This window comes from Rutidosis leptorrhynchoides, chromosome 6, assembly GCF_046630445.1.
Source record: "Rutidosis leptorrhynchoides isolate AG116_Rl617_1_P2 chromosome 6, CSIRO_AGI_Rlap_v1, whole genome shotgun sequence".
Classification (NCBI taxonomy): Eukaryota; Viridiplantae; Streptophyta; class Magnoliopsida; order Asterales; family Asteraceae; genus Rutidosis; species Rutidosis leptorrhynchoides.
The window spans coordinates 98,426,004-98,437,252 of record NC_092338.1 but is presented as its reverse complement, the minus strand read 5'-3'; positions in this window follow the sequence as shown (position 1 = coordinate 98,437,252).

Below are 11,249 nucleotides of genomic sequence, written 5' to 3'. Positions count from 1 at the left end.
AGATTATCAAATAATGATAATCTAAAATATCCTGTTTACACACGACCATTACATAATGGTTTACAATACAAATATGTTACAACAAAATAAGTTTCTTGAATGCAGTTTTTACACAATATCATACAAGCATGGACTCCAAATCTCGTCCTTATTTAAGTATGCGACAGCGGAAGCTCTTAATAATCACCTGAGAATAAACATGGTTAAAACGTCAACAAAAATGTTGGTGAGTTATAGGTTTAACCTATATATATCAAATCATAATAATAGACCACAAGATTTCATATTTCAATACACATCCCATACATAGAGATAAAAATCATTCATATGGTGAACACCTGGTAACCGACATTAACAAGATGCATATATAAGAATATCCCCATCATTCCGGGACACCCTTCGGATATGATATAAATTTCGAAGTACTAAAGCATCCGGTACTTTGGATGGGGTTTGTTAAGCCCAATAGATCTATCTTTAGGATTCGCGTCAATTAGGGTGTCTGTTCCCTAATTCTTAGATTACCAGACTTAATAAAAAGGGGCATATTCGATTTCGATAATTCAACCATAGAATGTAGTTTCACGTACTTGTGTCTATTTTGTAAATCATTTATAAAACCTGCATGTATTCTCATCCCAAAAATATTAGATTTTAAAAGTGGGACTATAACTCACTTTCACAGATTATTACTTCGTCGGGAAGTAAGACTTGGCCACTGGTTGATTCACGAACCTATAACAATATATACATATATATCAAAGTATGTTCAAAATATATTTACAACACTTTTAATATATTTTGATGTTTTAAGTTTATTAAGTCAGCTGTCCTCGTTAGTAACCTACAACTAGTTGTCCACAGTTAGATGTACAGAAATAAATCGATAAATATTATCTTGAATCAATCCACGACCCAGTGTATACGTATCTCAGTATTGATCACAACTCAAACTATATATATTTTGGAATCAACCTCAACCCTGTATAGCTAACTCCAACATTCACATATAGAGTGTCTATGGTTGTTCCGAAATATATATAGATGTGTCGACATGATAGGTCGAAACATTGTATACGTGTCTATGGTATCTCAAGATTACATAATATACAATACAAGTTGATTAAGTTATGGTTGGAATAGATTTGTTACCAATTTTCACGTAGCTAAAATGAGAAAAATTATCCAATCTTGTTTTACCCATAACTTCTTCATTTTAAATCCGTTTTGAGTGAATCAAATTGCTATGGTTTCATATTGAACCCTATTTTATGAATCTAAATAGAAAAAGTATAGGTTTATAGTCGGAAAAATAAGTTACAAGTCGTTTTTGTAAAGGTAGTCATTTCAGTCGAAAGAACGACGTCTAGATGACCATTTTAGAAAACATACTTCCACTTTGAGTTTAACCATAATTTTTGGATATAGTTTCATGTTCTTAATAAAAATCATTTTCTCATAATAACAACTTTTAAATCAAAGTTTATCATAGTTTTTAATTAACTAACCCAAAACAGCCCGCGGTGTTACTACGACAGCGTAAATCCGGTTTTACGGTGTTTTTCGTGTCTCCAGGTTTTAAATCATTAAGTTAGCATATCATATAGATATAGAACATGTGTTTAGTTGATTTTAAAAGTCAAGTTAGAAGGATTAACTTTTGTTTGCGAACAAGTTTAGAATTAACTAAACTATGTTCTAGTGATTACAAGTTTTAACCTTCGAATAAGATAGCATTATATGTATGAATTGAATGATGTTATGAACATCATTACTACCTTAAGTTCCTTGGATAAACCTACTGGAAAAGTGAAAAATGGATCTAGCTTCAACGGATCCTTGGATGGCTCGAAGTTCTTGAAGCAGAATCATGACACGAAAACAAGTTCAAGTAAGATCATCACTTGAAATAAGATTGTTATAGTTATAGAAATTGAACCAAAGTTTGAATATGATTATTACCTTGTATTAGAATGATAACCTACTGTAAGAAACAAAGATTTCTTGAGGTTGGATGATCACCATACAAGATTGGAAGTGAGCTAGCAAACTTGAAAGTATTCTTGATTTTATGTAACTAGAACTTGTAGAATATATGAAGAACACTTAGAACTTGAAGATAGAACTTGAGAGAGATCAATTAGATGAAGAAAATTGAAGAATGAAAGTGTTTGTAGGTGTTTTTGGTCGTTGGTGTATGGATTAAATATAAAGGATATGTTATTTTGTTTTCATGTAAATAAGTCATGAATGATTACTCATATTTTTGTAATTTTATGAGATATTTCATGCTAGTTGCCAAATGATGGTTCCCACATGTGTTAGGTGACTCACATGGGCTGCTAAGAGCTGATCATTGTAGTGTATATACCAATAGTACATACATCTAAAATCTGTGTATTGTACGAGTACGAATACAGGTGCATACGAGTAGAATTGTTGATGAAACTGAACGAGGATGTAATTGTAAGCATTTTTGTTAAGTAGAAGTATTTTGATAAGTGTCTTGAAGTCTTTCAAAAGTGTATGAATACATATTAAAACACTACATGTATATACATTTTAACTGAGTCGTTAAGTCATCGTTAGTCGTTACATGTAAATGTTGTTTTGAAACCTTTAGGTTAACGATCTTGTTAAATGTTGTTAACCCAATGTTTATAATATCAAAATAGATTTTAAATTATTATATTATCATGATATTATGATGTACGAATATCTCTTAATATGATATATATACATTAAATGTCGTTACAACGATAATCGTTACATATATGTCTCGTTTCAAAATCATTAAGTTAGTAGTCTTGTTTTTACATATGTAGTTCATTGTTAATATAATTAATGATATGTTTACTTATCATAATATCATGTTAACTATATATATAACCATATATATGTCATCATATAGTTTTTACAAGTTTTAACGTTCGTGAATCACCGGTCAACTTGGGTGGTCAATTGTCTATATGAAACCTATTTCAATTAATCAAGTCTTAACAAGTTTGATTGCTTAACATGTTGGAAACATTTAATCATGTAAATATCAATCTCAATTAATATATATAAACATGGAAAAGTTCGGGTCACTACAGTACCTACCCGTTAAATAAATTTTGTCCCGAAATTTTAAGCTGTTGAAGGTGTTGACGAATCTTCTGGAAATAGATGCGGGTATTTCTTCTTCATCTGATCTTCACGCTCCCAGGTGAACTCGGGTCCTCTACGAGCATTCCATCGAACCTTAACAATTGGTATCTTGTTTTGCTTAAGTTTTTTAACCTCACGATCCATTATTTCGACGGGTTCTTCGATGAATTGAAGTTTTTCGTTGATTTGGATTTCATCTAACGGAATAGTGAGATCTTCTTTAGCAAAACATTTCTTCAAATTCGAGACGTGGAAAGTGTTATGTACAGCCACGAGTTGTTGAGGTAACTCAAGTCGGTAAGCTACTGGTCCGACACAATCAATAATCTTGAATGGTCCAATATACCTTGGATTTAATTTTTCTCGTTTACCAAATCGAACAACGCCTTTCCAAGGTGCAACTTTAAGCATGACCATCTCTCCAATTTCAAATTCTATATCTTTTCTTTTAATGTCAGCGTAGCTCTTTTGTCGACTTTGGGCGGTTTTCAACCGTTGTTGAATTTGGATGATCTTCTCGGTAGTTTCTTGTATAATCTCCGGACCCGTAATCTGTCTATCCCCCACTTCACTCCAACAAATCGGAGACCTGCACTTTCTACCATAAAGTGCTTTAAACGGCGCCATCTCAATGCTTGAATGGTAGCTGTTGTTGTAGGAAAATTCTACTAACGGTAGATGTCGATCCCAACTGTTTGTATCGTCCTTTCGCTCTGCCCATCAGTTTGTGGATGATAGGCAGTACTCATGTCTAGACGAGTTCCTAATGCTTGCTGTAATGTCTGCCAGAATCTTGAAATAAATCTGCCATCCCTATCAGAGATAATAGAGATTGGTATTCCATGTCTGGAGATGACTTCCTTCAAATACAGTCGTGCTAACTTCTCCATCTTGTCATCTTCTCTTATTGGCAGGAAGTGTGCTGATTTGGTGAGACGATCAACTATTACCCAAATAGTATCAAAACCACTTGCAGTCCTTGGCAATTTAGTGATGAAATCCATGGTAATGTTTTCCCATTTCCATTTCGGGATTTCGGGTTGTTGAAGTAGACCTGATGGTTTCTGATGCTCAGCTTTGACCTTAGAACACGTCAAACATTCTCCTACGTATTTAGCAACATCGGCTTTCATACCCAGCCACCAAAAATGTTTCTTGAGATCCTTGTACATCTTTCCCGTTCCAGGATGTATTGAGTATCTGGTTTTATGAGCTTCTCTAAGTACCATTTCTCTCATATCTCCAAATTTTGGTACCCAAATCCTTTCAGCCCTATACCGGGTTCCGTCTTCCCGAATATTAAGATGCTTCTCCGATCCTTTGGGTATTTCATCCTTTAAATTTCACTCTTTTAAAACTCCTTGTTGCGCCTCCTTTATTTGAGTAGTAAGGTTATTATGAATCATTATATTCATAGATTTTACTCGAATGGGTTCTCTGTCCTTCCTGCTCAAGGCATCGGCTACCACATTTGCCTTCCCCGGGTGGTAACGAATCTCAAAGTCGTAATCATTCAATAATTCAATCCACCTACGCTGCCTCATATTCAGTTGTTTCTGATTAAATATGTGTTGAAGACTTTTGTGGTCGGTATATATAATACTTTTGACCCCATATAAGTAGTGCCTCCAAGTCTTTAATGCAAAAACAACCGCGCCTAATTCCAAATCATGCGTCGTATAATTTTGTTCGTGAATCTTCAATTGTCTAGACGCATAAGCAATCACCTTCGTTCGTTGCATTAATACACAACCGAGACCTTGCTTTGATGCGTCACAATAAATCACAAATTCATCATTCCCTTCAGGCAATGACAATATAGGTGCCGTAGTTAGCTTTTTCTTCAATAACTGAAACGCTTTCTCTTGTTCATCATTCCATTCAAATTTCTTCCCTTTATGCGTTAATGCAGTCAAGGGTTTTGCTATTCTGGAAAAGTCTTGGATGAACCTTCTGTAGTAACCAGCTAGTCCTAAAAACTGGCGTATGTGTTTCGGAGTTTTTGGGGTTTCCCACTTTTCAACAGTTTCTATCTTTGCCGGATCCACCTTAATACCTTCTTTGTTCACTATGTGACCGAGGAATTGAACTTCTTCCAACCAAAATGCACACTTTGAAAACTTAGCGTACAATTCTTCCTTCCTCAATACTTCTAACACCTTTCTCAAATGTTCACCGTGTTCTTGGTCATTCTTTGAGTAAATAAGTATGTCATCAATGAAAACAATGACAAACTTGTCAAGGTATGGTCCACACACTCGGTTCATAAGGTCCATGAACACAGCTGGTGCATTAGTTAAACCAAACGGCATGACCATAAACTCGTAATGACCGTAACGTGTTCTGAAAGCAGTCTTTGGAATATCATCTTCTTTCACCCGCATTTGATGATACCCGGAACGTAAGTCAATCTTTGAATAAACAGACGAGCCTTGTAGTTGATCAAATAAGTCGTTGATTCTCGGTAGTGGGTAGCGATTCTTGATGGTAAGTTTGTTCAACTCTCGGTAGTCGATACACAACCTGAATGTACCATCTTTCTTCTTGACAAACAAAACAGGAGCTCCCCACGGTGATGTGCTTGGTCGAATGAAACCACGCTCTAAAAGTTCTTGTAATTGGCTTTGCAGTTCTTTCATCTCGCTGGGTGCGAGTCTGTAAGGAGCACGAGCTATTGGTGCAACTCCTGGTACAAGATCTATTTGAAATTCAACGGATCGATGTGGGGGTAATCCCGGTAATTCTTTCGGAAATACATCGGGAAATTCTTTTGCAATGGGAACATCATTGATGCTCTTTTCTTCAGTTTGTACTTTCTCGACGTGTGCTAGAACAACATAGCAACCTTTTCTTATTAGTTTTTGTGCCTTCAAATTACTAATAAGATGTAGCTTCGTGTTGCCCTTTTCTCCGTACACCATTAAGGGTTTTCCTTTTTCTCGTATAATGCGAATTGCATTTTTGTAACAAACGATCTCTGCTTTCACTTCTTTCAACCAGTCCATACCGATTATCACATCAAAACTCCCTAACTCTACTGGTATCAAGTCAATCTTAAATGTTTCGCTAACCAGTTTAATTTCTCGATTCCGACATATATTATCTGCTGAAATTAATTTACCATTTGCTAATTTGAGTAAAAATTTACTATCCAAAGGCGTCAATGGACAACTTAATTTAGCACAAAAATCTCTACTCATATAGCTTCTATCCGCACCCGAATCAAATAAAACGTAAGCAGATTTATTGTCAATAAGAAATGTACCCGTAACAAGCTCCGGGTCTTCCTGTGCCTCTGCCGCATTAATATTGAAAACTCTTCCGCGGCCTTGTCCATTCGTGTTCTCCTGGTTCGGGCAATTTCTAATAATGTGGCCCGGTTTTCCACATTTATAACAAACTACATTGGCATAACTTGCTCCGACACTACTTGCTCCACCATTACTCGTTCCGACACCATTTGTTCCTTTAGTTCTATTAACCCCTGGTCCGTAGACCTCACACTTCGCCGCACTATGACCATTTCTTTTACACTTATTGCAAAATTTGGTGCAGAACCCCGAGTGATACTTTTCACACCTTTGGCATAGCTGCTTCTGATTGTTGTTGTTGTTGTGGTTATTATTGTTGTTGGGATGATTGTTGTAGTTGCTGTTGTTGTTGTTGTTGTTGTTGTTGTTGGGCCGTTTGTTGTAGTTGCGATTGATGTTGCGATTGTTGGGATAATTGTTGCGATTATTGTTGTAATTGCTGTTGTTGTTATATTGGTGATTCTTATCACCGTTTTCCTCCCACTTTCTTTTGACTTGCTTCACATTGGCCTCTTCAGCAGTCTGTTCTTTAATTCTTTCTTCAATCTGGTTCACTAGTTTGTGAGCCATTCTACATGCCTGTTGTATGGAGGCGGGCTCGTGTGAACTTATATCTTCTTGGATTCTTTTCGGTAATCCTTTCACAAATGCGTCGATCTTCTCTTCCTCATCTTCGAACGCTCCCGGACACAATAGGCACAATTCTGTGAATCGTCTTTCATACGTGGTAATATCAAATCCTTGGGTTCGTAACCCTCTAAGTTCTGTCTTGAGCTTATTGACCTCAGTTCTGGGACGGTACTTCTCGTTCATCAAGTGCTTGAATGCTGACCACGGTAGTGCGTACGCATCATCTTGTCCCACTTGCTCTAGATAGGTATTCCACCATGTTAACGCAGAACCTGTGAAGGTATGCGTAGCGTACTTCACTTTGTCCTCTTCAGTACACTTACTTATGGCAAACACCGATTCGATCTTCTCGGTCCACCGTTTCAATCCAATCGGTCCTTCGGTTCCATCAAATTCCAAAGGTTTGCAGGCAGTGAATTCTTTGTAGGTGCATCCTACACGATTTCCTGTACTGCTAGATCCAAGGTTATTGTTGGTATGTAGCGCAGCCTGTACTGCGGCTATGTTTGAAGCTAGAAAAGTACGGAATTCCTCTTCATTCATATTCACGGTGTGTCGAGTAGTCGGTGCCATTTCCTTCAAAATAGTCAAATGGAACAAGTTAATCATACAGAATATTAAGAGTAGTTAATAGTATTTCGTAGCATAATATGAACTCATTTATAAAAGCTTTTTTTTCATATTAGCGTTTTATAAGTTTAAATTCGGGTAGTACCTACCCGTTAAGTTCATACTTAGTAGCTAATATACAATTCAACTACTACAATTCTATATGAAAAACTGATTATAATAATATTTCGCGTTCAAACTTTTATACAATATTTTACAAACTTACAATACCGCTTATTTTACATAAAGCATGAAATATAGCACACAATAACTTTGATACAAGATAGTTGTGAAGATAATTCTAGCTAGTACACAAGTCGTTCAGCAAAGGCAATAAAGACACGTAATTCATACGTCCAGAAACAAGTCATGCATTCTGGTTTTACTAGGATTACTTCCCATCCTTGGTCTTGTGGAACATAACTGTTATGGCCATTGATAAGACAGCGTGTTGTAACGTCGTCAAAGGGACGAGGGTTATGTAATGTCCAACAGTCCCGTAACAATCTAAAAACCTCATTTCTTACCCCAATTACCGACTCCGTCACTTGTGGGAACGTTTTGTTTAATAGCTGTAGCCCGATGTTCTTTTTCTCACTTTGGTGAGAAGCGAACATTACTAATCCGTAAGCATAACATGCTTCTTTATGTTGCATGTTAGCCGCTTTTTCTAAATCACGAAGTCCAATATTCGGATATATTGAGTCAAAATAATTTCTTAACCCATTGCGTAAAATAGCATTTGGGTTCCCCGCAATATATGCGTCAAAGTAAACACATCGTAACTTATGGGTTTCCCAATGTGATATCCCCCATCTTTCAAACGAAAGTCTCTTATAAACCAAGACATTCTTGGAACGTTCTTCGAATGTCTTACAAACTGATCTCGCCTTAAATAGTTGTGCCGAAGAATTCTGACCTACTCTAGACAAGATTTCATCAATCATGTCTCCGGGTAGGTCTCTTAAAATATTGGGTTGTCTATCCATTTTGTGTTTTTATACTGTAAAATAGACAAGAGTTAGATTCATAAAAAAAAATACTTATTAATACAAGCAATTTTTACATATATCATAAAGCATAAGCACACTATATTACATATATTACACCACACGAATACAACTATCTTATTCCGACTCTCTTGTTTCTTCTTCTTCGGTTTTGGTTCGTTTTGCCAAGTTTCTAGGGATATTTGATGTTCCCCTAATACGAGCCGTCGTAATCCACATTGGTTTAGAAAAACCTGGTGGTTTAGAGGTTCCCGGGTCATTGTTACAACTTAAGGACTTCAGGGGTTGACGATACATATAAAGTTCATCGGGGTTGGAATTAGATTTCTCTATTTTTATGCCCTTTCCCTTATTATTTTCTTTTGCCTTTTTAAATTCAGTTGGGGTAATTTCTATAACATCATCGGAATTCTCGTCGGAATCCGATTCATCGGAGAATTGGTAATCCTCCCAATATTTTGCTTCCTTGGCGGAAACACCATTGACCATAATTAACCTTGGTCGGTTGGTTGAGGATTTTCTTTTACTTAACCGTTTTATTATTTCCCCCACCGGTTCTATTTCTTCATCCGGTTCCGATTCTTCTTCCGGTTCCGATTCTTCTTCCGGTTCCGACTCTTCTTCCGGTTCCTCTTCGGGAACTTGTGAATCAGTCCACGAATCATTCCAATTTACATTTGACTCTTCATTATTATTAGGTGAGTCAATGGGACTTGTTCTAGAGGTAGACATCTATCACATAATATCAAACGCGTTAAGAGATTAATATATCACATAATATTCACATGTTAAAAATATATAGTTTCCAACAAAATTTGTTAAGCAATCATTTTTCAAGTAAACACGGTCGAAGTCCAGACTCACTAATGCATCCTAACAAACTCAATAAGACACACTAATGCAAAATTCTGGTTCTCTAAGACCAACGCTCGGATACCAACTGAAATGTCCCGTTCTTATTGATTAAAAACGTTCCATATTAATTGATTTTGTTGCGAGGTTTTGACCTCTATATGAGACGTTTTTCAAAGACTGCATTCATTTTAAAACAAACCATAACCTTTATTTCATCAATAAAGGTTTAAAAAGCTTTACGTAGATTATCAAATAATGATAATCTAAAATATCCTGTTTACACACGACCATTACATAATGGTTTACAATACAAATATGTTACAACAAAATAAGTTTCTTGAATGCAGTTTTTACACAATATCATACAAGCATGGACTCCAAATCTCGTCCTTATTTAAGTATGCGACAGCGGAAGCTCTTAATAATCACCTGAGAATAAACATGGTTAAAACGTCAACAAAAATGTTGGTGAGTTATAGGTTTAACCTATATATATCAAATCATAATAATAGACCACAAGATTTCATATTTCAATACACATCCCATACATAGAGATAAAAATCATTCATATGGTGAACACCTGGTAACCGACATTAACAAGATGCATATATAAGAATATCCCCATCATTCCGGGACACCCTTCGGATATGATATAAATTTCGAAGTACTAAAGCATCCGGTACTTTGGATGGGGTTTGTTAAGCCCAATAGATCTATCTTTAGGATTCGCGTCAATTAGGGTGTCTGTTCCCTAATTCTTAGATTACCAGACTTAATAAAAAGGGGCATATTCGATTTCGATAATTCAACCATAGAATGTAGTTTCACGTACTTGTGTCTATTTTGTAAATCATTTATAAAACCTGCATGTATTCTCATCCCAAAAATATTAGATTTTAAAAGTGGGACTATAACTCACTTTCACAGATTATTACTTCGTCGGGAAGTAAGACTTGGCCACTGGTTGATTCACGAACCTATAACAATATATACATATATATCAAAGTATGTTCAAAATATATTTACAACACTTTTAATATATTTTGATGTTTTAAGTTTATTAAGTCAGCTGTCCTCGTTAGTAACCTACAACTAGTTGTCCACAGTTAGATGTACAGAAATAAATCGATAAATATTATCTTGAATCAATCCACGACCCAGTGTATACGTATCTCAGTATTGATCACAACTCAAACTATATATATTTTGGAATCAAGCTCAACCCTGTATAGCTAACTCCAACATTCACATATAGAGTGTCTATGGTTGTTCCGAAATATATATAGATGTGTCGACATGATAGGTCGAAACATTGTATACGTGTCTATGGTATCTCAAGATTACATAATATACAATACAAGTTGATTAAGTTATGGTTGGAATAGATTTGTTACCAATTTTCACGTTGCTAAAATGAGAAAAATTATCCAATCTTGTTTTACCCATAACTTCTTCATTTTAAATCCGTTTTGAGTGAATCAAATTGCTATGGTTTCATATTGAACCCTATTTTATGAATCTAAACAGAAAAAGTATAGGTTTATAGTCGGAAAAATAAGTTACAAGTCGTTTTTGTAAAGGTAGTCATTTCAGTCGAAAGAACGACGTCTAGATGACCATTTTAGAAAACATACTTCCACTTTGAGTTTAACCATAATTTTTGGATATAGTTTCATGTTCATAA